Source organism: Cygnus olor, chromosome 11 (assembly GCF_009769625.2).
Source record: "Cygnus olor isolate bCygOlo1 chromosome 11, bCygOlo1.pri.v2, whole genome shotgun sequence".
NCBI classification, from domain to species: Eukaryota; Metazoa; Chordata; class Aves; order Anseriformes; family Anatidae; genus Cygnus; species Cygnus olor.
In genome coordinates, this window is record NC_049179.1 from 16232359 (window position 1) to 16258871 (window position 26513).

Genomic DNA, 26513 nt, shown 5'->3' on the forward strand with positions numbered 1-26513 from the left:
TGGGGAAATTAGTACACAGTAAATTACGGTGTGAATTTACTGTGTACTACCACCCTGCACGAACTCATCATGTGGACTGGCAAAGAAAAAGGATTAAATTCCTTTAAATTATCTCACATTTGCCATGGACAGACAGCTACCATGGATCAGCTGACATGCAGCAACTTCATAACCCGCAGCGAGCCGTTCGCACGGTGAATCCCCTCGGAGGAGAGGGGCAGAGTCACAGGGCACTGTGCCGAGCAGCTCATCCCCTGCAACTTCATGCAAGAGTTTATTAGTCACTAATTTCCCCAGCTGGCCAGATCCTAAGGGGGTTTACTTAAAAATTACAAAGGAAATCTCTGGCAGAACTCAAAGTAAGACTCAAGCATCCTTGCAGCCTTGAAATCTGAAGCTGTGAGTTAAAAGCAAAAATAGCAGGAGGAAATAAGTGGTGTTTGCTTCGAAGGACAGACTGACTGCGGAGTGTTTCTAGGGGATGTATGAGTTAAACCAGTGAGTTAGAGCGGTGAGATCAGAAGGTGAGCCATGACACTTGAAAACCACGCTGATGTCTCGGAGTTTGGGGTGTTAAAGCCGCTTCCAGCAGCTGCACAGCCTAGCAAACCTGCAGGAGTTTGATCTGCAAAGCCATACGGCATCCGTCTGTCCTGGGAGTCCCACCGGGCACCTCCTGCAGCCCTCCAGCTGGGTCAGGTCCGTGTGTGTGTGTGAGAGCAGGGCACCCAGCCTGCACAGTGACCTCCTTGCCAAGTGCCCTTCACCCTCAGCAGTGCCGCTTCTGGGAAGCAGAGCGGCTGGACACGACTGCCGTGGCTCTGCCCAGCCCTGGCAGGGACCTCTGGGCTTGGGAGGCCGCTGGCGAGGCTCCGGGAGCGACCTCCTTGCTCCACAGCACGCTGAAGGGCTGATGTTGAAACGGCTTTGGCAGGAGCACTCCCCATTGTTGCCGACCCCAGCCGGCGAGATGAGCGTGTAGGGAGCTGGGACGGGGGCTGGCTGGTGGGAATACAATTACTGACAAGTTCATTCCACTAATAAACAAAGACATAAATGATGACGCTGTAAAGAAGAAGCAGGATTCTGTGGAGAAAGCCCTAGAGAGACCTAGTAAGGAGAGAGATGTTTAGACGACTGTTTTACATTACACCACTTTGTAAAATATGTGCTATTTTAGCTCCAAGCTTGAGTCCAGTTAGAGCTGCATCAGGACTTAGGAAACAGCATGTATTTTAATGCCCTGTGAACAGGAATAGCTGATAACTAGTACATTTAAATGTGAAAAGCAGAACTTTTCTCTGGGGGATGTATTATTTTTTTCGTATGGATTTAGTCTTCATAGTTTACGTTACAGCTATAGCATTCCACTGGCAGTCATTTATCTAATGACTTACATCTTTCAGGCTGCGGAAAATGCAGGATAAGAGAGAGAGAGAGAAAGTGATTGTGGGGGGGAGTTCTTTTTAATTTGCATTTCAGGGCTGTACCTAGGATCATAAATATACAGAAGTTAGCACCTGCCTAACATCCCTCAGCTATCTTATTTCCAGAGCATTACGATATGAAAACAATGGGATTAGGGCACTATATGCTTCAATCCCTATCACCCCCGATCCCCAAAGTAAGTCTAAATAGAGCTGGATTTGCTTCTGGTATAGCTGAAATTAAGACAAAGGGGTATGTCTGAGATAATTTTTTTTTTCCCCTGTAAAGCTTAATCTTAGAAAATGCTTGTCTGTGCTAGAGAAATGGATTGCACGTAACATGACAACCGTCTTTTATAGAGGCAAACCAGACTCACTGGGCTCTAATGTTGTAAAGGAAAAAGCTTAACAGGTATAATTAACCTGTGGAATGCCCTACCACAAGAGATTCTTGAAGTACTGGCACTAGTACCATCTGTCTTCATAACTCAGGGCATCAGCGGCCTACTAGCTGATAGCAAGAAGCAATCTACTGTGTGCCTGCATGACGTGACTCCACTGAATGAATTAAGAGGTCGCGGTGACTTTTGGAGCAATGGTCAACTGCTGGAGTTGGAGGAGGTTTGGGTTTCTGTGGGAAAGCGTGCAGTTATGTGCAGAAACGAGCAAGAGGGAGCAGCACAGGATCTACCACGAGGATCTCCCAGGCTGCTGGTCTGCGTGAGGAGGAGAGGAAGGCCTGCACACACGAAGAAGGCTGTGAAGGAGAAAGGTAGGTCATGGTGGGGGTTGCACGTATTCCTCAGCTCTCAAAAAACTAGAAGTTGCTAATTGAGATGGTGGATGAATAGGAATATTCAGTGCCTCTATGATCATCGCTGAGTGGTGAAGGAGCAAAAGTGACTGTCCATTTTGGGCCTCAGAGCAGTTTGGCATTCAGCACAGCCTTGGCTCTCTTGCATATGGGAGGCAGCAGTGCCCTCACATCCCGGGGGTTCACACCTAAAGCCTTTGGGGGAGATGTTCCAGATACCAGACTGTACCTGGGAGTTGGGGTGTGTGTGTACAGTGTTGGGGAAAGGACTACTAGGCTGTGCCTGTTTCACTAAAAGCTCATTTGGAAGGAGAGAGAACTAGAAGCAAGGGTGTGAATGAAGCGTCTGCAGAGAGATGAGCCTTGGTCTGAGGATAACTGTGCTTGGAGGTGAGCTGGGCTCCTGTGTTTTGGTGCCATGAAGCCCTTGTACAGCAGTACAAGTTTCAGCAGCGCTGGTCCTCAGGAACTTTGATACCAAAGACATGGGAAACATTTGAACTTTAGATGACTTCAGACTTCAATTGAAGTTTAGCAGGATTTTAAGGCTGGCGCTTTATATATATAAAGGATATATAAATACGCACACACACACAATATATATATGTGTGTGTGTGTGTATTTTTATATATGCTTTAGTTTTTTTCTCTTCTGTCAAATAAATTCAGTAACTTTCTCTTAGGCTAGAACTGGGGGAGCCTCTCTGGCAGGAAGAGGTTTGATGGAGCCATATGAAGCGTTGAGGCGTCTGCATCAGAGCTTCTGCAAATGTTTCATTCAAGGCCAGCTGATCATTAACATGAATATTTGATTTGAAGTCCTGCTGGTTTCACATGTCACGCTACCCTGGCACTGTGTGAAAGTGGTGGGAGGAGAGACTGGAGGAGGGGAGCGAGCAAGCAGAGAAGGATTTGGCTATCAAAGCAGAGGACTTAGATTCAAAAGTAATCGACAGAAGGAGATTACTTCGGCTCATAGTCCAGACAGGGTCTCTATCCCAGTAAATTAGGCCACCGCCTCATCCAGACACAAACCACTCTATGTGCATTACCAGCTTCATCCAGAGAGAAGGAGACAGTGCCATCACTTTGCTGCCAACCTGGCCAAACAGCAGTTTTTGCTGAATCCTGACTCTCAAGAATATTAATAAAAATAAATGATTTTACCCTTTCTGGTCTCACTTACAGCAGGCTGCTAATAATGCCTTATGAGGCTGCTACACAGTTCAATCAATAGTTTGATTTTTCTGCCCTGGAGCTGCCACAAACACAAACCCCATGCTCAACTGGCGGAGCAAGGACCTGACCGCAGAGACAACTGGGGATGAAGGGGGAACACAGGATGCAGCTCCTCATGACTTCTGGGAAACTTGGGCATGGACCACTCCTGCCAAGCCCCATCCCGAGCCTCCTACCACCACGGCCGCATCCTGCTGAACCCACTGATGCTCTTTGGTGCCTGGCGCTGGTTATTTATTTATTTCCACGTCGCCTATGGAAACATTCGAGTTTGACAAAGGGGAAAAAAGCAATTCAGCGTCTTTTGACAGAGGGAGGTTGATTTTCATTCGAGACAGAATGGCTCATTTTTACCTTTTTAGCTCCTGGAAGAGTAAAAAGTGAGAGGTCAAACCTGCATCACCATGACAACCCCTGCAGCGAGGGGTTTTGAGCAGATGAAGGGGAGTGATAATGGAGCCGAAGTTTTCTGCCTGTTCTCATAGTCGCTGGGATTTTTGTTTTGTTTTTCCTCGTTTCTTCTCTTTAGGCCCTGTAAGGTGTGGCCCTGTGCATTTTTCAGGGGTTGAAAGGTAACATAGGGGAGTTTAAAATGCTGCCATACTCAGTTTAGGAGCAGGCCTTGGTGTAGCACTGCCTGGTGTTAAACATACAAACCGTATAAAAAAGAGCATCATAAAGAGCTAGCTGTGGAAGATCAAATATCACCTCACTTGCATTCCCTGCTCTAGTGTAGGTACAATATGCCAGCAAGTGCCTTCACATTATCAGGTTTGCATCAAAGAGAACTGTCATCCCTGCCTTTCCTTGCAGCACCTTTGGAGTCCAAAAATAAGCTCATTAAAACAGCCCTTCTCTGAGGAGAGAAGGGATTGCACTAATGAAGCAATCAAAAATGGGGTGGGGGGCTGAGGTGACATGCTCAGGAGGGATTGCAGGTAAAACTGGAAGCTTATTCAAGATGCTGAGCTCATGTCCTAATTTCTTAGACCTGTGCAAGGAGGAATGCACAACAGCAGATTGCAGACAGCTGAGGCTACAGCCATTGAGCAAAAACAAGTTAAATTAATGTGACCTGGACAATCCTCCAAATTTTCTTCTACCTAGAAACTGAGCCCAGTACAGGGAAAAACACACAAAAGACCAGACTACACATTTTTCTATCATTTTTGCCAGGTACCTACTAAAGCCTGTATTCCCTAAGATGGGAAGCCCTCTCAGACAAGAATATGTCCCCTTTCGTTTGCAAACATAGCACCTGGAAAAGGTTGTGCTCAAACCCCATCTCCAGATGTTGTCTTTTGAACATGAAGCTTCTTCAGTGTTTTCTTCAGTTTTGAAACAACCTTTTGTTGTACAACTGATATTTGAGTTGTGATTGCAACAACAACAAAAAAAGAAGCAGAGCAAGAAATTCTAAAGCATATATTCAAGTGTCAGAAAAGTTAATTTTGCTGGAAGAGGTAGTCAGACTTCAGTGAGATTTATACAGCAATCAGACAGTTATGCAGAGAAGAGGAATAGTCAGAGTTAGCACTAAAAAAGTTTTCAATGACTATAAAACCTCAAGCTGAAGCTGGTCTCTGTGTCCAAAGAATTAGGCTAAAGTTTTCACAGTGGGGATGAATTATTACATTTGTGCCTAGTGAGAGGTTTCGCATATCTTCTTCCAGTGTGGTGGAAGTGGCCCCTGTGTCAGGATGGAGCCCATCATCCAGACAGGCAAACTGCAAAGAAAGAGCACGGCTATGGTCTGTCTGCCATGAGATTTGGGACAATAGCTGCATCAACACATCCACCCAGCAGGAAAGCAGAGCTGGGCTATTGGGATCAGCCTGCAGATAAATCAAAGCAAATCTGAGCGATAGTGATATGATGTTGCAATAATAATTCACTCCTCATGCTGATTTAGAAGAGGAAGCCAATTCAGTGTTTCACAAGCATCAGGGCCAGCATACAGCCCTGTGGGACAGTGTGAAAGAGAATAATCAGTTCAGATGGAAAGAAACTGTAGGTTATCAATTGCATAAAATACAGGCCTGGCAGAAAACAGACGAGATAATTTGTGGACAGGCCTTGGATTATAATCTCTGTTTAGACAAGTGATTTATGAACTGCTGGACATTTGTATTTTAATTGACCAATCTGAGAAATTAAGTTAAATATGAAGACCCTGTATATGATAGTGTTGCAGCAACATTAATTTAAACAAGATGTTTGAGTATGACAGAAAATGCAATTTCATCCTGATAGTGATGGGCTAGAAACCTCAGCTTTCCTCTTCCTGTGATGTGCTTGGGCTCTCTTCAGTGAAATTTGAACTTTCATTATGGTCTTGGAGAAGGGGAGAGCCCCTTTCTGCTGGTGCAGCTCAGGGAAAAACTCTTTTTGGGAGTTCATTCTCTGTGGACAAAATAATAAATGCCAATCACATTGGCATCAGACCATTTGGACGCTTTAATTACATTTATTTGATTTTTGTTCCTCATTGCAACTCCATTCAGCATATTGGAGTCAATGAAACCTGATGTTGTTTTGGATTTACTAATAACTCTTTGAAAACCAGACTCATCTCAATGTGGAAACGTTCTGAAAATGAATTGCAACCATCCACAACTTTGCCATGCCCCCTCCCCCCCCCAAAAAAAAAAAAAAAAAGAGAAAAATCAAATTCCATAGCTTTTCAAACATTTGAATGTTTGAATGATACCTGGTAATTATATTTTCTTTGAAATTATACTTTTAACATCGCAGGTTACTGATATGGCTGGAGCTCATTAACTTTGAAACATTTCAATTTTAAGAAAAAAACTTTCCCATGGCAATGGAGTGCTCAATCATAAGAATAAAACTAGCCTAGAGAAGACATCAGGACTGGCACAGAAAGTGTGAAAACCCATGCAAGCTCTGCAAAAATTCAAAAGGGTATCACCTAATGCTTGAGAGAAGAAAATAACAAGCAATTCATTTCTCTCTCTCCAGAGCTACTCCAGTTTACCTTTCGTCTGTGAAAGATGCTGGCATGGCAAGCAAATATTGCTGTCCATGGGTTAAAGTTCAAATGCATCACTTGAGTAGATGAGGAGTTCAACCAGGGCAGAATGACTACCCGTTTCCTTTGGGGAGTGGTGACAGTGGGGTGGGGTGGGGTGGGGACAGACGTGGGTGTGTGGTGTAGGATGTAGACAGCCACAGCCCTTGTACAGCAGTTACCATAAAGTTTAAATAAATACAATAGCCTAATTTCATATGGAAGTACACTTTAATTAAGTCTCTGCAGAACAATGAGCTGCTTCCATAAGAGCTGTGAAAATCATCACTAGGGACTGTCCAGAGGAAGAGAGAAACAAACAAGAGAAGCTCTCTTTGTATAGAAACTATGTACAGGAAGTATTTTGAAAAGCCGTTTCCAGTTAATTTACCTAGGAAGAATTAATAACGAACTCTATTTTTTTTTGTTCTGTTTTTATACAAACTCCCTAGCCCAGAGTCTCATCATGCTTACCAGGTTGAGGAAGATGCAACTTATTTGCGGACTAATGCAAAAACATCACAATATATTGTGTGTGATGTACACCAGTAGGCTTAGCTGAGACTGAAATGAGTTGCTTCTGGGGTGAAAAGCTTTGTGCAAGATAAACTCCAGATGTATAAGGAAAAAAATCTGTTCTTGATGCATTCCTCATGTTAATATGGTGAGGTATAGAGATCAATAGGTGCTGGGAAAACACCACATTTCCCATTAATTCCTTAAATTCCTTTATTTCCTTAATTAGGTCTGAGTTTCTAATGCACTGGAATTACTATGTGAAAACAAATAAATTTGCCTTAGCATTTCTACTAAACCTTGGATGCTTAAGCACATGTAAGCACAGGTAAGACTAGCCATGTTCATCACATTATTCTCTTCCTCAGACTGGGATGCCCAACAAAGGAAATTTCAGCTGCCAAGAGTCCCATCAGGCACGCTATAACTTGTGATGATTTGGGGCTCAATAACACCTACAGAACAGGTACGTTCATTACAAAGACCAAGTTGAGATGTTCCCTAAACCCCCGCCAAATGCAAATCTGCTCAGGTAACAGAGCAGACTGATGTTCAGCTAGATGTTTCCAAAGTATGATTTTTTCCTTGAAGCCTTGGTGAGTAATGGGTATAAATTACCAGTAGTCTAATTTTTATCTATTTATTTTTTGATTGATTTATTGATTGCCTCATGGTATATTATAGATAATTTTATTTATTTTATTTTCAACTTTTTATAGGTTTAGAAGTTGCCAACTTATCACTTGCAGCTATACAAGACTCAGGCAAGTCAGATCTAGGGAAGCACAAAATCATTTGATGCTTGTCTTATATCTAGGCTCTAAAGGCTTTTGTCCAGGCACTGCCTTTGTTTGCTTTTTTTTTGTTTTTATGCAGCTAGGTAACATAGCTGGGCCCAGCTCCATATCAGTTGTCTTGGGCACGGCTGCACTGCGACCAGAAAATCATTACCACCAGACGATCATCTCTCAGTGCATGCAAGTTTCTGCCACCTGTTTGAAAGCGAGTTGAAGCACTTGTGGAGGTTTAATCGAAATCTAAATACATGTGACTGAAATTGGCTCTCTGTGATTATTTATACAAGTAAATCTCTGCTTCTCAGAAGCTCCCAGAAATCAAATGCCAGCCTTGTATGATTTTTTTTTTCCAAAGGAGTAAATATTTGGTGAAAATACTTTGCTGTATTAATTTTGTTCTGCCTTCTCTCAGGCAGGCCTGATAGGGATGGAGAGACTCCTGGTGTGCATCAATCAGCCCACAGTGAAGAGGGACCAAGCTAGCTGAGTACTTGGTCCATAATGAGTTATCCTCAGAATGAAACCCAAACGTTTCAGGTAGCCTAGAAAAGATCTTAAAATGGCTCATTTTTCCTTATACATCTACATATCCAGCTAAAATCTTCCAGGAAATGTTCCTCATTTCAACACTAGGTACATCAGGTGTATTTTAAGCAGGAGGCAGTTTAAGCAGAGTAACACATATTTTCATGTTTTCCTAACCCCCACCTGAAAGCACATCTGCCAGTAAGTGGTTTATAACTTGACAGTCAGCCACTGCTAATTTCTTAATGCTATATAATGTTCTCATTCCCTGTTGCTGACCTTTTTTTTTTCACTTTTACTTTTTTTTTTTTTTTTGGGTGTGTGGTAACCCTTTTACCTTCTTTTTCCCTGCTCAGGCCCATTAGCAGGATGTTGTGCAATATGGTGCTTGTCATCTGTTTCAAAGACACAGTGATGAGATACAGGTATGCCAGATGGATAAACCTAGTGTGACTAATTATTGTGTATTTGCCTTTAATTATTATCATTTATTACCAGAGAAAAGACAATAGAGGTTCCCAGACTCAGAAAGGAATGTCGGCAGAAGGGGATTTTTTTTTTTTTTTTTCATGAGACTGGTACATCAGCAAGAAAAGTTTTCTTCCTGGGGAGAAATATAAGCAAACGTCAAGAAAAGAGGAGTCAGTGTGACCTGTGCAATGCTCTCCTTTCCTTGACATGCTTGAGAATCAGATATCTCACAGGTAATACATAGTTTCTTTGTAATTGTAGAACAGCTTTTCCCTTGCTTGAATGTACATGCAGGACATAATGAACGTATGGGGATCCTTTAGTCATTTGCAGGGATATCTACCCTGGGATGCAGTGTAGCCTTTGGTCCTCTTTCTGGTCATGTCCTGGGAGGTGAGGACATCCTGAGCTTTGCCTTTTTGGCACTGGAAGAAGGGGGGGTGAGCTGGTCTGGGTACAAATGGGCATCCAGGTGAATGGGAGATGAGGCTTTCCATTGCTCTGTAAGCCAGATGGACCTCAACTGCTTCATGGTGAAGTTAAACCCAGAAGTCCCTAAGCTGCAATTTTTGTATAAAATATAGGCTCAGGGTAGAAAATATCTTCAAAAGGTTTCTGTACCATCAGGCTGAGCCCTCAGACCTTTGGATGGAATTTGCCTCCCTATCCAAACCTAATATACAGGGTCTCTACAGTGTTTGTTATAGACGTAGACTTTCCACTTTTAGGTATTATAGCCTTATTACCAATAAGATCCTCTCAAAAACAAAACAAAACAACAGCAACAAAAAACACATATAAGACAAATATTTTAAAATAAAGGGGATATCTCCATTGCGTCTCAGTAGATCTAGGCCAGACACTTTGCTCAGCTCAGGACCCACAGCCTGGCCTGACATGCTAGACTACTTTGAATGCCAGAAGGTTGATATCAGTAGGAAACTTCTGGAAGTGTTAACACTATGGCCCCCAAAGTAGCTTTCATTTTACAGCTGAAATAGCTATTATTTACTAGTGCAAGTAGGATTATGATGGCTCATAATTCTGATCTTCTTGCTCTTAGGGCACAGCACTTTAATTTGGGAGCAACCATACTGATTTGGTAAACAGATTGAGGAAGAGCTTCAAACATGGTCTTTAAAATTCATAAGAATCTGATTTAGTACATCTTACACTGATATTTTAGCATATTGACTCTATGGCTAAATTGCATCATAACCTAGAGGACCAGTGATACACCATGATCTATCGCAGAAAGTACAAGACATAATCAATGTCACCAATCTGCTGCTATATTTTTATATATAGTATTTGTCAGACAAATATGTGCAAAGGCACTAAAAAAACAAAGTCCATACATGGACAATTTACAAACAGGAGAAAGGGCTAAATTTGCCACTGTTTGCTCTGAATAGCTTACCCAGATTACAGGCCAATTTTGTTTCAGACAGAAGTATTTTCCATAACAGAGTCTGCTGAAGTCAAAAGAGTACTATTCCTTTGGCTGCAGGATGGGCTCATGGGCTGGGTTGTATTTTGGGATTGGCAGCTCTGACCATCTCCCTTTAACCCATTTCACCACAGTTTGACTGGAACTTGACTAAGCACTTAATATTCTGTGATTGCCTTGATCCTGGACTTCTACTTCTAAACCTAATGCAATGTCATTAATATATAGCAAGAAAAAGCTGCCCCTGATAACCAAGAAATATTGCATTAAGTAGGCAGACTGGGAAATAAATATGCAGAATCAGCCTAATGAAATAACTTGCCTTTGGTTGCAAGAACCTTCATCGTTCTTAAGAAGATTTAAAGCTAATCTGACTTGGAGCTGTTTCAGTCCAATTATTTTTCAGGAATTTTTGGGGGCTTTATTTTCCTTTTCAGTACCATTATTTAGTCTTGACAGTTTTTATTTTGTTATTTTTTTTGCATATTGAGTAAATGGGAAATAAGTTTACCACCATTTTTAAGGAGAAATGAAATGCCGCGTAATCCAATTTTGATCAAAATTCATTTTTGCTTTCAGGGACAAACCAGTCTTTGCAGTTATCTCCACATGCACAGAGTTGATAATAAAGCAAAGTAAAGCTCACATTCTTTTCCCAATGAGAGAAAATTGCACGTGGTGGGAATGGGGCATTGTTTGGCTGAAGAACAATGTGCCATTCCTCCAGTGTGTGGCAAAGCAGGAGAATGACTAGAAGATGATTTCTCCCTGTGCTTCCACTTCTGTTTCTCAAATGTTTACAGGCTCAAAGTAAGCCTTTTTTTCCCACCTCTGGCTGGGTGGTTCTCTTCCCTGGAAACCTTTCTGTCTCTCTCTCCATATGCCTTGTGTTCAAAGAAGATAGCTCGCTACCGCAGCACCTTTTCCGAAGGCAGCCTTGAGAAAGACAGACAGATTCATCCGTCTTCACAGACCTGTTTTACAGCTCCTCTGCCTTCCATTTCAGTATCCATTGTCATTTGGTTTTGCGGAAAAAAAAAAAAAAGCCACAATGCATCATAAAAATACAATCCTTTTCAAAACAGTGACTGTACAAACAAGCCTTGTATGTTTTACATGGTGCATAAAGGTATTTTCTTTCTGTCCTTCCCTTCCTTCCTTCCTTCCTTCCTTCCTTCCTTCCTTCCTTCCTTCCTTCCTTCCTTCCTTCCTTCCTTCCTTTCCTTCCTTTCCTTCCTTTCCTTTCCTTCTCTCTCTCTCTCTCTCCCCCTTTCTCTCTCTCTCTTTCCTTTTTCATTATTATTATTGTTATTGTTGTTATTATTATTATTGTTGTTGTTATTATTATTATTATTATTATTATTATGCTGTCTTCAGTGATTCCTGTTAAGTTCCTAGCTTGTTCACCTGGTATGGTATTCACCTTTGCCCTGGAGAACCAATACCTAAAGGAGGCATTGCGTTTCTCTTGTGCAACATCAGCAAAATTGGTGGTTTTGAAACAGTTCTTTGTAATCAAGCAAAGCCACTCCATTCCTCCTATAAATGCCCTTCTTCCTTCCCACTACTCATTTCCTCGCCAGCTGCTCTGAAGTATGGGGTAGTCTTTTCTCCATGTGCATTCTTCTCTGACATCAGTTTACTTCTCCATGTTCTCAGAGGTCCTTTGTGTGTATATATACCTTTTGTCCTGCAATGGCTATATACTGATGTTGCTTCAGGTAGGTAAGCAGTGGAGAGAAAATAAATGGTTTGAGGAACTCTGGGAACAGTGCTGGGAGTTGTAAGTGAGGGGACAGGCAGTAGAGAACAAGAATATAGGGGAATGGGGATTTGGGCCTGTAAAAATCTTTGATCTTCACTTTCGTACTAGTGGAAAACATAGCTTTTAGTGAACTTCCTTTTATCTTCAAATAAAACTAGTCATTCAAAGATAGCTGTGTCAAATACTCATTCATTTACCAATACTGACAGCTTTTTCTTCTCCACGTTAAGGTTAGTTTAAAGATGTCTTATGGTTACAAACATGTGATTCAGAACTGATAGCATTTACACAAGCTCTGCTGCTGGAGAGGATTCCCCGATCTCTGAAATTTTAAGAACGAGTTCCCCCCATGCTGTTGTTCAAATAGTGAAAAAAAAAAAAATTTCAAAAGCAACACGTACAGGAATACTTGTGGACTTTATTCACCTAGATTTGTCTATCTGCATTCATATGGACATCTCCCAGAAATGTGCCTAGCGTTAGCCATTGTCCCCACCAAAAAAGGCCAATAAGATTTACATTATAAGTAAGTGGCCACAATGGGCATATATTAACTGTAAGTATGCAGCATCCCTGTTTCCTTAGAAAGGTTCACAGTTGGACCCTTCAAATTAGACAAAGAGAAAGCATGAACAGTTGGTGTAGTCCATAACTCAGCTGCTGAAAAAGAGGAGACTGAATCTAATTGTTTTGTTCCTGGTTTCTTTCTCTGGAACCTATAGAACTATAAAACTATGAAAAGATGTTGGGCATATGAATGAAGCCAGATGCATTGTATCCTGGCATTATCCTCCACGATATGAAAGCACTTGGAAGCCCTGCTGAATTGTTTTTAGATCCTCCCCTTGAGGTATGGTGCAACCAGATTTATGTTACATCGTGAGCTGATACCAGGGTTAAGAGTAGACTTTGGATTTCCAAGCTTCCCACTAAAGTATATTTCTACTGTATTTCACCTCTGTTTTAAAGGGCTTCAGCAGTTTAGAAAAATAAGGACTGCTATCCATTGGTTCAAGAGAAGGCAATGCAAAGGGCATTTTTCTAGGCTGAGGCAGAGCATTGAATATCAAGTAGATTTATTCAACCAAAAGAGCTTTTTTCCAAGGCATCTGTCACTGTATCACCCATCCATGTGAACCACTTGGGATTCTGAGCCCACATAATTCTGTGAAAAAAGTAGAAATGGAACAGTTCACTCCTGTGTGTGGCTGGGCTGTTCTCTGAGATGAGCCTGGCCACACACCTGAGTCTGTGTTGTCACATAAAGTAAGCATTAGATGGGAGGATCCATTGTTTAATAATCATCTTGACATTATTTGCAACTGCCAATTGTCCCCAAAGGAGGAAGCTGAGAGAGATAATGCATCGGTATGGGATATTATGAAATGGATCTCTATGGTACTCTCCCAAGACAGATAGCAAATGTCTTCTTTTCCACAGTGGCAGGAAGCACCCATGCTTGTAACTAAAACCATGAACTTTTTATACAGGCTGTGTTGCCTTTCCAAGTTACCCTTATTTTCATTTACTTCTCATTAGTTACCTCCTTGTTTGTATCTATTCTCCTTGAGATCTTGCAGTTTCTTGACTCTTCACCCCTTCTATTTTCCTCACCATCTAACCTTAGAGCATTCTTCTTTCTTTCTCTCTCAAAATCTGCCTTCTGGTATTTTCCATGAATCCATCTGCATTGAATTATTTATAGTTACAATAAAGTCCGCTTTTGTCTAATGTTTATTTTCTTTAATAACAAGAAACATGGGGAAAATGTTCCAAAGAACCGAAAAAGGACTTGACTTTTCCTGGACGCTAGGCAACGGTAGCCAAAAAGTACAAAACAAGCCGTAGGATGTTCGTAAGATGCCTTCTAAAAATAATAATACTTAGTAGCTTGGTATCTAATGTGCTTTTTGCCTTCATTATATTTCTCAAGTCTGAGCCCTGGTTATGATGTTGTCATGTCACTCCAAAGGCCCTAATAGACAAGGAGTTACTGTAGAGGCAACCAGGGACAATAAGCAGATGGATATGGCTGATGGGGCCAGGTCTCTGCTACCTTCTCATTGTCCTAGGTGTTTTATATAGGTCATGGAAGTCGCTTATGCTGGTCCTTCCTGGCCAAAGGGTTTATCTTGTGTCTGGGAGAAATTAGAGCAAACAATATATCTTACTTAATGAGTCATTGCTAGTCCTTTGTTACCTTTTATTGCTTGTTTGAATTTTCTTTTCATTATGATTTAAGGGCTTTTCCCATCTCCTTTTCAAGTGGAAGGTTTATGTTGTTCATTTGCTTCTTTCTTCCCTTCAATTATGCGAGTCATGCAAGCATTTCCCCTTGAACACTTTCCAGCATCTCCCACCCCATACCTCTCCCCCCCATGTCCTCCCCCTCATTTACACAGCTCCATTCTCCTCTGTATTTCCTGCACTGCCTACAGTAATTGCACTTAGCATGGATGCCATGGGGGAGGGAATATGGAAAGGGAGATGGTAAAGAAAGGACTTCTGAGTGATCTGGATGAGTTAAAACTGGACATTCCTCTGCTCATGTTAAAGATTGAAGATGTGAAATAAGCAGCGGAAGGAAAGGAAGAGAATAACAAGTCAAAGTCCAGGTCCAGGGTGACAAGAGTCATACCCAGCATGGAGGCAGTTGGATCTTGTCTCTCCAGAGGGAGCAAGGAGGGACCTGGAAGCTACAGAGATGGGATCCCAGAAGATGTGGTTCTTGCTCTCCACTCCACCCACATGAAACAAAAGCCAGAGGGTAAGGCTTACTGAGCCCTCCTTACCACCTCTCCTGGCAAAAAGGTTGTTCGGGGTGGTTGTTCAGATGCAGGGGTGGTTTATTTTTTCTCTCACTCATTCTGTTTCCTTTTCTGTTCCATACCCCTTGACCACTTGTTGTATTGCAATTTCTTGTCTAAAAAAATGTCTTAACTGCTTCTGTTCCAGCTCCAGTGTCTAAACCACAGGAAAAGTAAGATTTGGCACCACGGAAACAGTGTCCTCCAAACTTCGGGGCTGTATCTACAGGCTGGGGATGAAATCTGCCTCCAGGACTTGCAGTGACCTAACCCTGTGCTCCCCAAGGTACATTATGGCTGTGAACACCACCCCTCTTTCTCAAAGCTGCTTTTAAGTGTTTGCCTCAGAAAGAACAAACACATGCCATCAAACAGCCTAACTAACAAACAAGCCTTCAGAGACCGGCAGTTCCCCAAATTAGCCCTCAAAACTCTCTGAAACTTCACTCATTTGGATTAAAACCTATCTGGATGCAGAACACTTGAGCTAGAGGAGCTGCACATCTGTGTCAGGTACCTACTTATTTGTTTGTTTTTCATTCTCACACTCACCTACGTTAGCTGATCTCTAGCTATCAAATTGTGATGGAGCAAAGGTAATAAAATGGCTGCAGGACAGAAAATCCTGCCTGAAGTTCTCCCATGGCTCAGCCAGACCTAGAAGATGCACAATTCAATTAAAAGAAATACAAAGTTTTTCTCTCTTCATCTTCCTGCTTTTTCTGTCTCTTCTGTGTATTTCATATATCCATATATATATATAAATAAATACCCACGCACGCGCATACGCACATACATGCACAAACCCACCCCTCCCCTTTCCAATCCTTCCTTTAAGGTTTAATTTAACAATAACATTTGCGATCGGGGTCCTGAGCATCTCAAGGGCATTGCGCTTGAAATTGCACACACTCCGCACCATTTATCATAGCCTGACATGTGTCATGTTCCAGACTGCAGCTCCAAGAGGTTACAGCTCACGACTGCTCCTTTGTTGATCAGCTGCCGAGACAACTGAGGCACCTTTCTTTCTTTTTTTCTTTCTTTCTTTCTTTCCCTTTTTTTTTTTTTTTTATTATTAAAGCTGCACTGTCCTCTTTTCAAAGGGTTCATTCTGACACAATAGAGAAAGCAAATGAATCCTTCTCCACTCTCTGCAGTCTCCCCACCCAATTTTTGTCAGCACCAATTCGGATCCTATTTACCATCGGTTTGATAGGCTAGCCTGTGCTGGTTAATATTACTGCTTAGTATTAACTGTGAGATGGATAAACTCTTTTCAAGTTAGGTCTCTGCTTCAGGAGAAGAACAGGGTGCTGTTAACTGCTAAGGATAACAGGGACAACGGTAAGGGAGCCCTCAAATGTTTTCTGGTGGCAAAATCCAGGCAAGATTTTGCCAAGCCAGTGAGCTTCTTCCATTGCTGAACGTCAGCCCTGCAACTTCAGGATAATGAATTTTTCCCCCTCCGCAGTTTCTGATTCGATTACTCCATCCCTTCTCCTTTACTTCCTTGGTGTCTTGCAGAGCTCTTGCTGCCTGCAGAGCACCTGAGACCTGCGTGTATCTTTGCAGAAATGACGCCTACAGCAATTCAAGGAACCAGGCTGTTCATAAAGCATATTGACAAGAGCTACTGAATTGTGCTCATAAATCACTTGTAGATTGTACTTCTGCCAGTCTTCATCCTTCCAATCAGCATTCGTACAGGTTATGGGTACAGGTGTCATCACAACTTAATGGGTAAGGGATGCAAAATGCTATTGAAAGAAAGAAATGGGGTTGGCATACTTGTCTAGGATATGAACAAAAGCAGACTTTGCTTCATATTTTTCTGTTTTCTAGAGGAAGTAGGTATGTCAGGTGAGCTAGTCATTTCTTTTATAATAATTTAAAAATCAAGGCAATTTTAAAGCAAGAAATGCTGAGCTGGAGCTGATTTCCACATTTCCTCTCCCTGTTTTCAAGTTCATGTCTGTCCTGGAAGACTCAGAGCCTGAATATTCAGGTCCCAAAGCCTGGCTGTGTTTTGGAATGATATTTGATCCTTCAGATTCCTATTCCCCTCTGAGCTCTAAATCATGCGATGTTCATCACCACCTGTTAGCATCAAGTACAGCCTCTGCAGACACAGTTGGGGTTGCGTTACTTTCTCTCCCTCTCTCAGCTTTTGTTGATGGATATTTTCAGAGGTTTCCTTGGCTTTAGAGGCTTTTGATTAATCAGAAGTGCCAGATGGGGAGGCTCAACTACTACCACCACATTTGTGTCACACGCCTATTAGAGTCACAAATGGAGGTTTGGTGTTCTTTTGCTCCTTGCTGGCAAGATTTGGCACTCCATCCTTCACTGTATGTTGCTCACAGCCACCCATCGTGACCCTCTTGCCTTCCAGATCAGCACGGGCCTCTTTTACAGACCCAAACTGCACTTTGCTGTGTGAAGCTGTCTCTTTTTGTCCCCCCTTCTCTAGTTTTACGGCCGTAGCTGGGTAGCTCCATGCTCACAACACCCTTCCTGGTTCCACAAGGAGCCGGCTCCCCTTGCATCACCTTCCTGACCTTGACTCCTGCTTGCTCCCTTCCCTCCCCCTCTGCCAGTGCTGGGGCACCTGCGGGGCCCTGCAGGGATGATGTAGTGCCACCAGCTGGGACTCAAGGCGATGGCAGGGCTCCGCCAATTTTCAGTCTCATAACTCTCCCTGTCCCGGGGCACACGGCCACCTGCACGGTCTTGCCTTCCCCCACGTTGAAGGATGGAAAAGGATTTGCAAAAGCAGGAGAAAGCATGGAGGAAAGCCATGAGTAAAGGGAGAGACCACCATAAATGCTGCTGCCTCATCAGTCTGCCAGCTTCAGCAAGTGCCGGGTGTTGGCACTGCTCCTCTGCCCCCAAGCAGAGAAGCAGCTTTATGCTGCTGGGCTGCATGGTCTTGAGCGAATATAATGGCTCCCCACAACTCCTAGTGAGACTTACTGAGGATATTTAAGAGGGCTGGAGCCACATTATTTATGGAGAGGCTGTGCCCTGGGTGTGCCTGTGCCTCGCTCTCTTTTTAGGACAGCTGTTCCCATGAAAGCTGCTACGGTGTTTTAATTCCTTGCTCCAGAAAGCACAGGGACCGGTCTGGCCCCCAGCAGTTTTAAATGGAAGATAAATAATTTTAAAAGTATTCTGTGGACTTGTAGGGAGGCTGCAGGAAGAAAGAAAAAAGAACATATTTTATTGTCAAGCCCCCTCCCCCCCCCCAAAAAAAAAGCCCTTCAGCTCCCCCACCTCTGACAAGAGATATTCTCACCATAGTATTGCTCAGGAATGAGTTTCCTTTGGGCAGGGATACATAGATACTCTGAGCACAACAGAAACATGACAAGGAAGGCAGCTCACACAGCAGTCAGGCAAGCGGTCAGTCCTCTGAATATCTCAACCATGCAGTAGCACTATGAGTGGATTCAGAATTGGCTGAACATCCTGGTCTCCCTCTGGAAGGAAATATGGCTACAGCAGCCTCTATTTATTGGGATGGCATTGGGGGAGGCTGGAAGTTAATTGGTTCCTCGGATATGAAGAATAAAAGTAACCTTGGGTCCCTCTGCTAATAAGAAAAGGAGATAACCACTGAGCCCAGCAACATATAAATAAGAGGAGAACCAATAATGACTTAAAAAAAGTATTTAAATGCAATCAGGCAGAGCTGTTTGAGATATCAGAGGAAAGAATAATGACATGTGTACAGTAGACACAATGTAGATTACAATTTATAACAGGATACAGGATGGAGCCAGCACTTGATTAGGGGACCATGTTACAAATTTTTCAGCATATGTCCTCTGTTTTTCTTTGCCTTGGCATAGAGAGCTGGGCACTGATGGTAAGTAAATCAGATTGTCAGAAAATGCCCATGTTGATGAGATTTGCAGGATCCAAAGAAATTAACTTGACTTGTATTTTAGACAATTCTGCCATATCCATTCCTTGCCCAGAGCTGTCAACTGGAAGAGTTGTGCCTGCTCACAGCTTTAATCAGAGATAAAAATTATCCCTAGTTCATGAATATGTTTATCATGAAGATATGTCAGTGGCAGACAATAGATTCTCAGCACAGTTCTGCATGTCTTCCACTAAAACATGTCATATACTGAAGTGTCTTGTTCTCTGAACAGCACCCTCATACTCAACACATTGCCCAGCTCATGCCCAGACACACGCAGAGCCTGAGAAAGGGGAAGTCCTCCAGGATGAAACACAAGGAGCTTCTGTTGATGAGCCTGTAGGACCTTAAAGCTCCCTGGGTATCTGCTTGCAGTGCCTTTGCTGCATACAAACTGTTCACCTGCTTACCAGGGATGAAGTCAGGAAGGAATTTCTCCCTCCATCTCATCACAAAGGCTGCTGGGGCTTCTTTTATCTTCTTCCATGGTTTAAGGCTCAGTTTTCCCCTGGATGTGTTCGCAGAAGCATTCCCTGCAGTTGTTGGGACCTGAGATGTCGGCATGGCTCTTGACCACTCCTGTGGTAAGTTGTGCTTCCAGTGGGGTGGGGGAGGCTGTGATGTGTCATTTCCTACGGATAGTCAGGCTATGACAAAAAGAAATGCTCTCCATGGTTTGAGTAATCCTTTCCACTTCTAAATGTCTTTTCCATGCCAGCCTGGTAACCTCCCAATCCTCGGAGTATCCTAAATTAAAGAAACCAACACCAGAAAAAACAACAAAATCAGGAATGCAACTGGCAGAGTAGCAAAGCCGAATAAATGGTTGATAAGGGATGTTTATGTGTTGCAGTGTGTTATTTTGGCTGCTCTGCTTGTCAAAATCCCCCTAGAAAACAGAGAGAGCACAAGCAGCTAAATGAAGGCTTCTTGCGGGGCAAGGGCTGGCTGGCTGGCAATGTGTGTGCGTATGGTGTGGGTATAGTTTTGTGCGTACAGTGAGGAGGAGGGAAGCTTGTCATTGTGTTTTCTTTTCTAGACAGTCATAAACACCTCTGTTTATTTCCAGCATGCCGTCTAAATTCAAAATTAGCATAAACTGATGATGTTAATTGATTTATATGCATGCAGGCAGTGCTTTATCAAAGGTAGAGGGACATAAGGTCATTCCCCTAAGGGCCTCCAGGGAGCAAGTACCCATCTGAGATAATATTGAGATTGGCATAGTTGGGTATATAACTGCTTCCAAGTATGGAGAAATTGAGTTCTTTGTCATTAGCAAAACAAAAATAAAATAATATTTTTTTTCCTATTAATATTTTAATTCTCCTTTTAATAAATGCTGCCCTCGTTGAGGTCTAGGAAAGTGCCCTCCAGGTCCACCGGGGGGTGGCACAGGCTGCAGCTGGCAGGCTGGCAGCCTTCCCAGGGAGCGAGAAAGTCATGTCACAGTGGCCAGCTGAGCAAGGCACTAGAAATTTTATTCCCTTCAGGTCACTCTACCACAGCCATCGTGGAAGTGTCAGGGTGCTTCCTTAGAGGAGGCCAGCGATGACATCTAGACAGTGAGTAAAAAACAGAAAGTTCTCTACCTTCTAAAGAATTTCATGAAAATATTATTTCATTTCTATCTATTTCTAGAGCTGTACCAAGAGCAGAGCCTCAGCTTGCAAGTTTCAAAGGACAGAAAATATTTCTCATCTTACACTGCCGCCACCTTAGAAAGGGAGGGAAGGAGAGGAAACAGTCTCAAATATACTGTGGTCATCAAAATATCTCACTATTCCAATTGGTTTTCATCACCTGTTTTAAAAACTTAATTTTTGCTAAGCATGAATATGGGATAATCCGAGTTGACAGTTATTATTATTATTAATTATTTTTTTCCCCTAAGTCTGGGGATCTAGAAGTGAGATCTATCTCAAAAAGGAATCTTACTTTTGTAGGCAAACGTCCCCTGCCTGGCAAATTGGGAATTTTGCCTTCCTTAATGGGAGCTGCACTATCTGATCGCTGCCTGATGAAGTAGTAGCTCGGCGAGGCCACCTCTATGCCGAACAACCCCATACATCAGAGGCCATCCGTTTGAATTCAATGGCTTTACTGGTGCTAAGAGAGGATATTGGAAACCTGGTCTTAAATCACACTTTTCAGGTACTAAGTGGCAATGAATGGAAGAGAAAAGGAAGCAGGAAGCTTATAGGATTTAAGGAGTTTCTTTTGAAAAAGGAATCTACCCCACTGCTGATGGCCAGATGCTCATGTGTGTGTGGAGATGTGCAAATAAAAGCAGGGTGTAAAGCTGTTAGCGGTGGTTCACAGCAACAGACTAGCTCCTGTCAAGGAAAAGCAGGTTAGGTAAACTTTTCAGGTGTTTGGAGGTGAATCTTTTCATTTGTGCACAGCCCTCATTTGACCCAACTATTTCACATCATTACCAATTGCTTTGTTCGTACGTATCAAACTTCCTTCTTGTGCTTTATTGGTTTCTGCTCTCACTGACCTCTTCCAGCAGTTTACTTTCTAACATCCTGAAAGCTTCATCATGTCTGTTCAGTGCACCTCACCTAGGGCTGAGATTAAAAGTTAAAAAAGAGAAAGAGTGAACACAACAGGAGAAAAAACAGAAGAGCTTTTGGCAGCAGCCTGGTGACACACTGGAGTAAGTGAAATGGGATGGGTAACCACCTGGAATAATAGCAGGGGGGAAAAAAAGGAGAGAGAAGAAGCTCAGAGTATTGGCTCAAAGAGCAGGGCCTGGGTGAGAGCATTAGTTGAAATAGCAAGCTGAGCAGCCCCCAGGAATGGAGAAAGCAGAAAGTGTATCATCTCAGCTCTCTGTTACAAAGAGAGATGCTGAGAGCAATTAAAATAGAATATGGGCTCATTTGAATCACAACACCAAGCCCAGATTCCTTGTATCCTCTCCCAGAATAAAACTAAAGTGCAAGACGAGTCACAAGGATATCTAAAGTGAGGGGAGGAAGGAGAGAAGGTAGAAATCAAAGAGGGGAGAGCAGATCGCATCTGACCCTGGTTGCCGGACATTTTGCTATACCACAGTGGCCTACGAGGGACAGAAAGGAGGTGAGGGGATATCAGCCTGGCCAAATTTCACTCAGGCTGATCCCAGAATCTCCTGCCTCTTCTGTTCTGGGAACTCACAGCAGGGTTATGTTTAGGCTGCCTAAACAGAGCATTGCTGCCATTGGTGGAGGATAAACATTTTAATCAGCATAGAGGGAGTAAGATTTGGGAGTCTGTCTCTGCTTTCAATGGGAGTGACAATGGAAACATTCAGTACTTTTGCCAGGAAACATCTTAAGATTTATTTGGTGTCAAAAAAAAAAATATTCTTTGACAAAATAGAACCTTTTTTTTTTTTTTTTTTTGGTGTTAATTCTCTACTATGTAGTAGAAAATTAAAGTGCAAAGACAAATATTGTGTCCCCTCAAAAAGCTGGCCTGGATTCGCTAACACAGTCAGAATCTTTCTTTCAGTTTTCCTCCAAAATGTATTTCTGACAAAATTAGTTTGTTGTTATGAAGTGTTTCTATGTTGAAACTATATAACTTGCAGTTGGTATACATGTGACAATCTCTAACTCTAACACACTGAGAAACCCGACCTGCAGGTGTTTGTCTCTCAGGTTATCCTTTAAATTGCAAAATTCAGTCTTTGCTTTAGGTTTACAGTACCATGAAATGTCATGAAGTTCAGTGATGCTTGGATTGGGACTTTTGATTTTGACACATCACAGCAAAACACTGGGAGATCATGTTAAAGGAGAAGGAATTTGAGGAAAGAGCATCAGGAAGTCTATTTTGTAATGACAATAAAAATTATGTGGCTGCCACTGCAACTACATGAAGTCTCTTAGTAAAAGGCACTATGCAAATTTCAAAATAGAACTTTTGGTTTGGGGAAAAAAATGCATTTGGCCTGAACTCTTTTTTAAAGAACTATATGATTTTTTTTCTTTTCTGTGTACATACTGCTTATTTTATAATGCTAATGAAGAATTAAATTGCTACATCTTCAGACTAATGACCCTTTTCAAGACTATTTTAACAATGCCTTCACAGCCTTTCCAAATCACTGCTCTGCATTTAGGAGACAGAGGGAAGTTTAGATTCCATGTCTGCCTTTAGTCTTTCTGCCAACTGTAGATTTGAGAAATGCAATGCCATGTCCCAGGGTACATAAAGCTTTGCTTTGGCGTCCTTGACATCTTTGGTCCTTGTTGTGGCTATCTCATAATTCATGCAAGTGATGCCATACAACTGTAAGTTTTTCATGAGGTCATAAAACTGATTTATAGAGGCTTTTCCCATAATCTCCAAGCAAATTAAAGAAGGCTGATGGAGCTATGCAACTCACTGTTGCCTCAACAATGGTTTCATTCAGAAATGACACTGAATAAGATTGAGGTATTAAGATAGCAAGAATGTCCTTAAGAAGTCTTGTCTGTCTGTAAAAAATGGGGTGCCTAAAAACCAAGAAGGGTTGTTTCTTCTATACATTTTGTTGATTTTACCCATGGCATCTACCATAAGATTAGTCAGACATTTTCTTCCTTTGCTTTCTGCTTCCAAATGCAAAAGTCTGATGAACCCACTGCAGATCTCTACTTGGTAAAATAATATGAGTTTGCAATTCTTTCCTTCTGATATATTTGAAGTTAAAGAATATCTCTCCTTCAGTCAGCATATTATATTGACTTTTGACTTTTAGAATAATTTCACATTAGTAGACTAAATTCTACATGTATATATATACACATAGACTATATATATGCATATACATAAATGTGTAGATACATATGTATATCAATATATGTAAAATTTTGTAGAAAAAAATATTATTGCAAAACACAAACATCAAGCTACTGCATTTCTAAGCTGCTTAAAGTGGACATTTCAGAACTGTAGTAACTTTATACTTCCATCTTTACTTCTGAAGCTGTACGTAAAGTGCTTGCATTTTGACAGAACTATATAGTCCAAATAAGCTCTCAATAAACTGCCTCCAACTTCAATATATGCCCCGTGTCAGACTTGGAGAAAGCTTGGATGTAGTTCCAACCTCTGTGGCTGGGGCTGAGTGCCAATTATACAGTAGCCAATGGTCTATACCTCTCTTTTTTTTTTTGCCTCTGAGAATCTCTCTTTTCTAGCTAAAATGTTCAAGAGAGCTTGCAAATTATTTGCTACTATTGCTCTGGAGTTGAAAATAACCTTAAAAACATTTCTCCATAGTAGCAGTCAAGGTGATTCTTCCATCCTTTCTTAAAAATGGTAGCATATCATTCCTATCTTTGCTCCTCAAACTCTCCCCAGAAGGTTTCTGAAGACCTTTTTGAGGTAGGTGATATCCTTTTTGGCTTTCTTTTACATTTGAATATTTCATCTCAAACTTCACAGGGAGACGACTATCTCCCAGCTGCATGAAACCATCCAGGAGTGTTTTATATGTGTGTTCTAAAGGATTTGATGCAATCTGTACTATGATTATATATAAATAAAGACAGAAATTCTTTTGAAAATCACCTTTTTATTGGAATGAGTGGGCCTCTTAGAGGAAAAAGACCATAAAGATCATACGCAAACTGAGAAGGATCTAAAGGTGAGAAATTCAAATACTTTAAACAGTATTTGAAACACAAACATTTAAACAAGACAGAGCACAGAAGACATCCTTCCTTCAGAAAATTAATTCTTAGAAGGACTCCTTGAGTGATTTAATAATGAAAATACTGGACAAAATTCTGATCTCATAGTTTTGTGAAATAGATGTAACTTGACAATATGAGTTTATTAAAAGGGTGATGGCATCAACTTTGTCATGTTCAGGTGGAGTGTGAATAGATTTAAGTAAATAAATAAAAGACAGCTTCTTTGACACACACAACAAAACTGTATTTCAAGGCAATGCCGGCTCATGGCCAGTGTACTACAACAGGATAGTAAAAGAAAACAATGAAATCATTAGGTACTGTGGCCTTGCATTTTATTTTTGGTTCATGTGTTATTATTACTATTATTATTATTGTTCTATTGTTAATTCTTGTAATTTTCTCATGGCATTCCTTAAAGCCTCATCTGTTAGAATCAAGGGATCATTGGGAGAATTTTATTTATTTATTTTTATATAATACCCTAGATTTTTTAGTTGTAGAAAGAAGCTCAAAACCATATTTTGAGTGCAACTTGCAAACTAAAAGGAGGCACATAAAAAGACACCTATATAAGGCCTGCTATAAAATACAAAATTTACAAAAGAAAAAAAAATATGTGTGTGAAACACAGAAGCTGCCCTAAAGATCCCAGCACTTAATTTAAATGTCCCCAGTGCCAGTAATTAGAAAGAGCCTGGCATTCCTTGTTACCCTGTGAAATTACCTGCAAGGCCTTTTCATATTGTTTTCATGCCACTATTTTCATGCTCAGTAGAGCACTAAGAGTCAATGATGGGCAGCTCTTGTGTTAGTCTGTGAGTCACGGAGTATCCTCCTTTGACCACTCTTGAAAATCCTCAAGGTGTTTAATGATAATTCCTACAGACTTTTGAAATAGAGAATTCTCCTTTTTCTGCCTGCTCCTCGGTACCTACAAGGCCCATCTTCTCCACATGTAAGCACGCTGTTTCAAAAAAATATAAATACTTTTTAAATTTTTTTTCTTCAGTACCCTCTGTAATATACTCCTCAACAGAAGCTATTCATGAAGTATGCTTCTAGACCAAAGGCATTCCAGCTTTGAACAGTGAGTGCACTGCCATTTCCCCTCCATTTTTTTCTATGGTGCTGACTATATGTGCGGCCATCCATAAGGGTGCGGAGATACCCTGGAGAGTGAAGAGATGGCTGTGGTTATTTTTCATTATTATATACTTCACTTTGTAATAAGTGAGATCCACAGCATATGAATATTGGTCTTTTAGATCATCGTATCATCAAGCACAAGGAATCTTATGTGCCTCAAAGCTAAATAAAATAAGGTAAGTAAGCCCAAGAAAAGTAGTCTGGTGAGGCAGTAGAGTGTTCAGGACCGTGCAGTGCATCCTGTCTGACTGAGAATTACGTTAGGACTTAGGGAACTAGAGAACAATTACTTTTAAAGCTAAAGCATTGTCTGTATCTATAACTCATCTCTATCTATATACATAGGTTTTCTTCCATAACATAAATGTATAGACTTATATTTCCATTGTTTTGCAGATGTCTTTGGGATAACAGAGAACAGCAAACAACTTGTGATCCAAAAGGAAATAGCAGCACTAGCAACAAGACTGACGTTCAGCAGTGGTGGTGATGGTGAGTGTTGAGTGTCTATCTAGAGCAGATTGGATCAGATGTGGTATTTTAAAACCAAGCTTATAACAGATCTGGATTTTGAGAAACATCCATGGACACGCAAACAGGAGATCTGTCTGTCTGCATCACAGTGCAGGAGGGTTGGATGGTCCTGCTGAGGCCCTACAGTGAATTTCCAACCCTGGTTAGCATTTTGACCAATAATCCAAGGATGAGAACTATTGAACTCCTAATCAGTGCTAAGAAAGTTATGGATATCTATCCCCAGAACAGCAGTTAAGCTCCAGGAGAAATATATTGTTATTTCCACTGCTCAGTGATGCTTTGGTACCTCCTGCCTTTGCATAGTGATCTGGTTTTTGGAAGCACTAACAGCCAGTCCTAAGGCTGGGCTGATTTTGTGTATGCAGACAAGTGCCAGCAAG

General features: G+C 41.6%; 1 long non-coding RNA gene across 5 annotated transcripts in view; it reads left to right on the forward strand.

The window, feature by feature from the left end:
• The first annotated feature begins 402 nt into the window (after positions 1–402).
• LOC121076172 overlaps positions 403–26513 on the forward strand; it is a 50981-nt gene continuing 24870 nt past the window's right edge. For 4 of the 5 annotated variants that reach the window (XR_005823375.1, XR_005823374.1, XR_005823376.1 and 1 more), the window contains exons 1-8: positions 403–699; positions 1920–2199; positions 7395–7492; positions 8705–8773; positions 14990–15127; positions 19297–19356; positions 25460–25537; positions 25993–26088. This is a non-coding gene — a long non-coding RNA (uncharacterized LOC121076172). Of the gene's footprint in view, positions 700–1716; positions 1840–1919; positions 2200–7394; positions 7493–8704; positions 8774–14989; positions 15128–19296; positions 19357–25459; positions 25538–25992; positions 26089–26513 lie in introns of those variants that run through there. The other variant, XR_005823377.1, reaches the window with a different exon arrangement.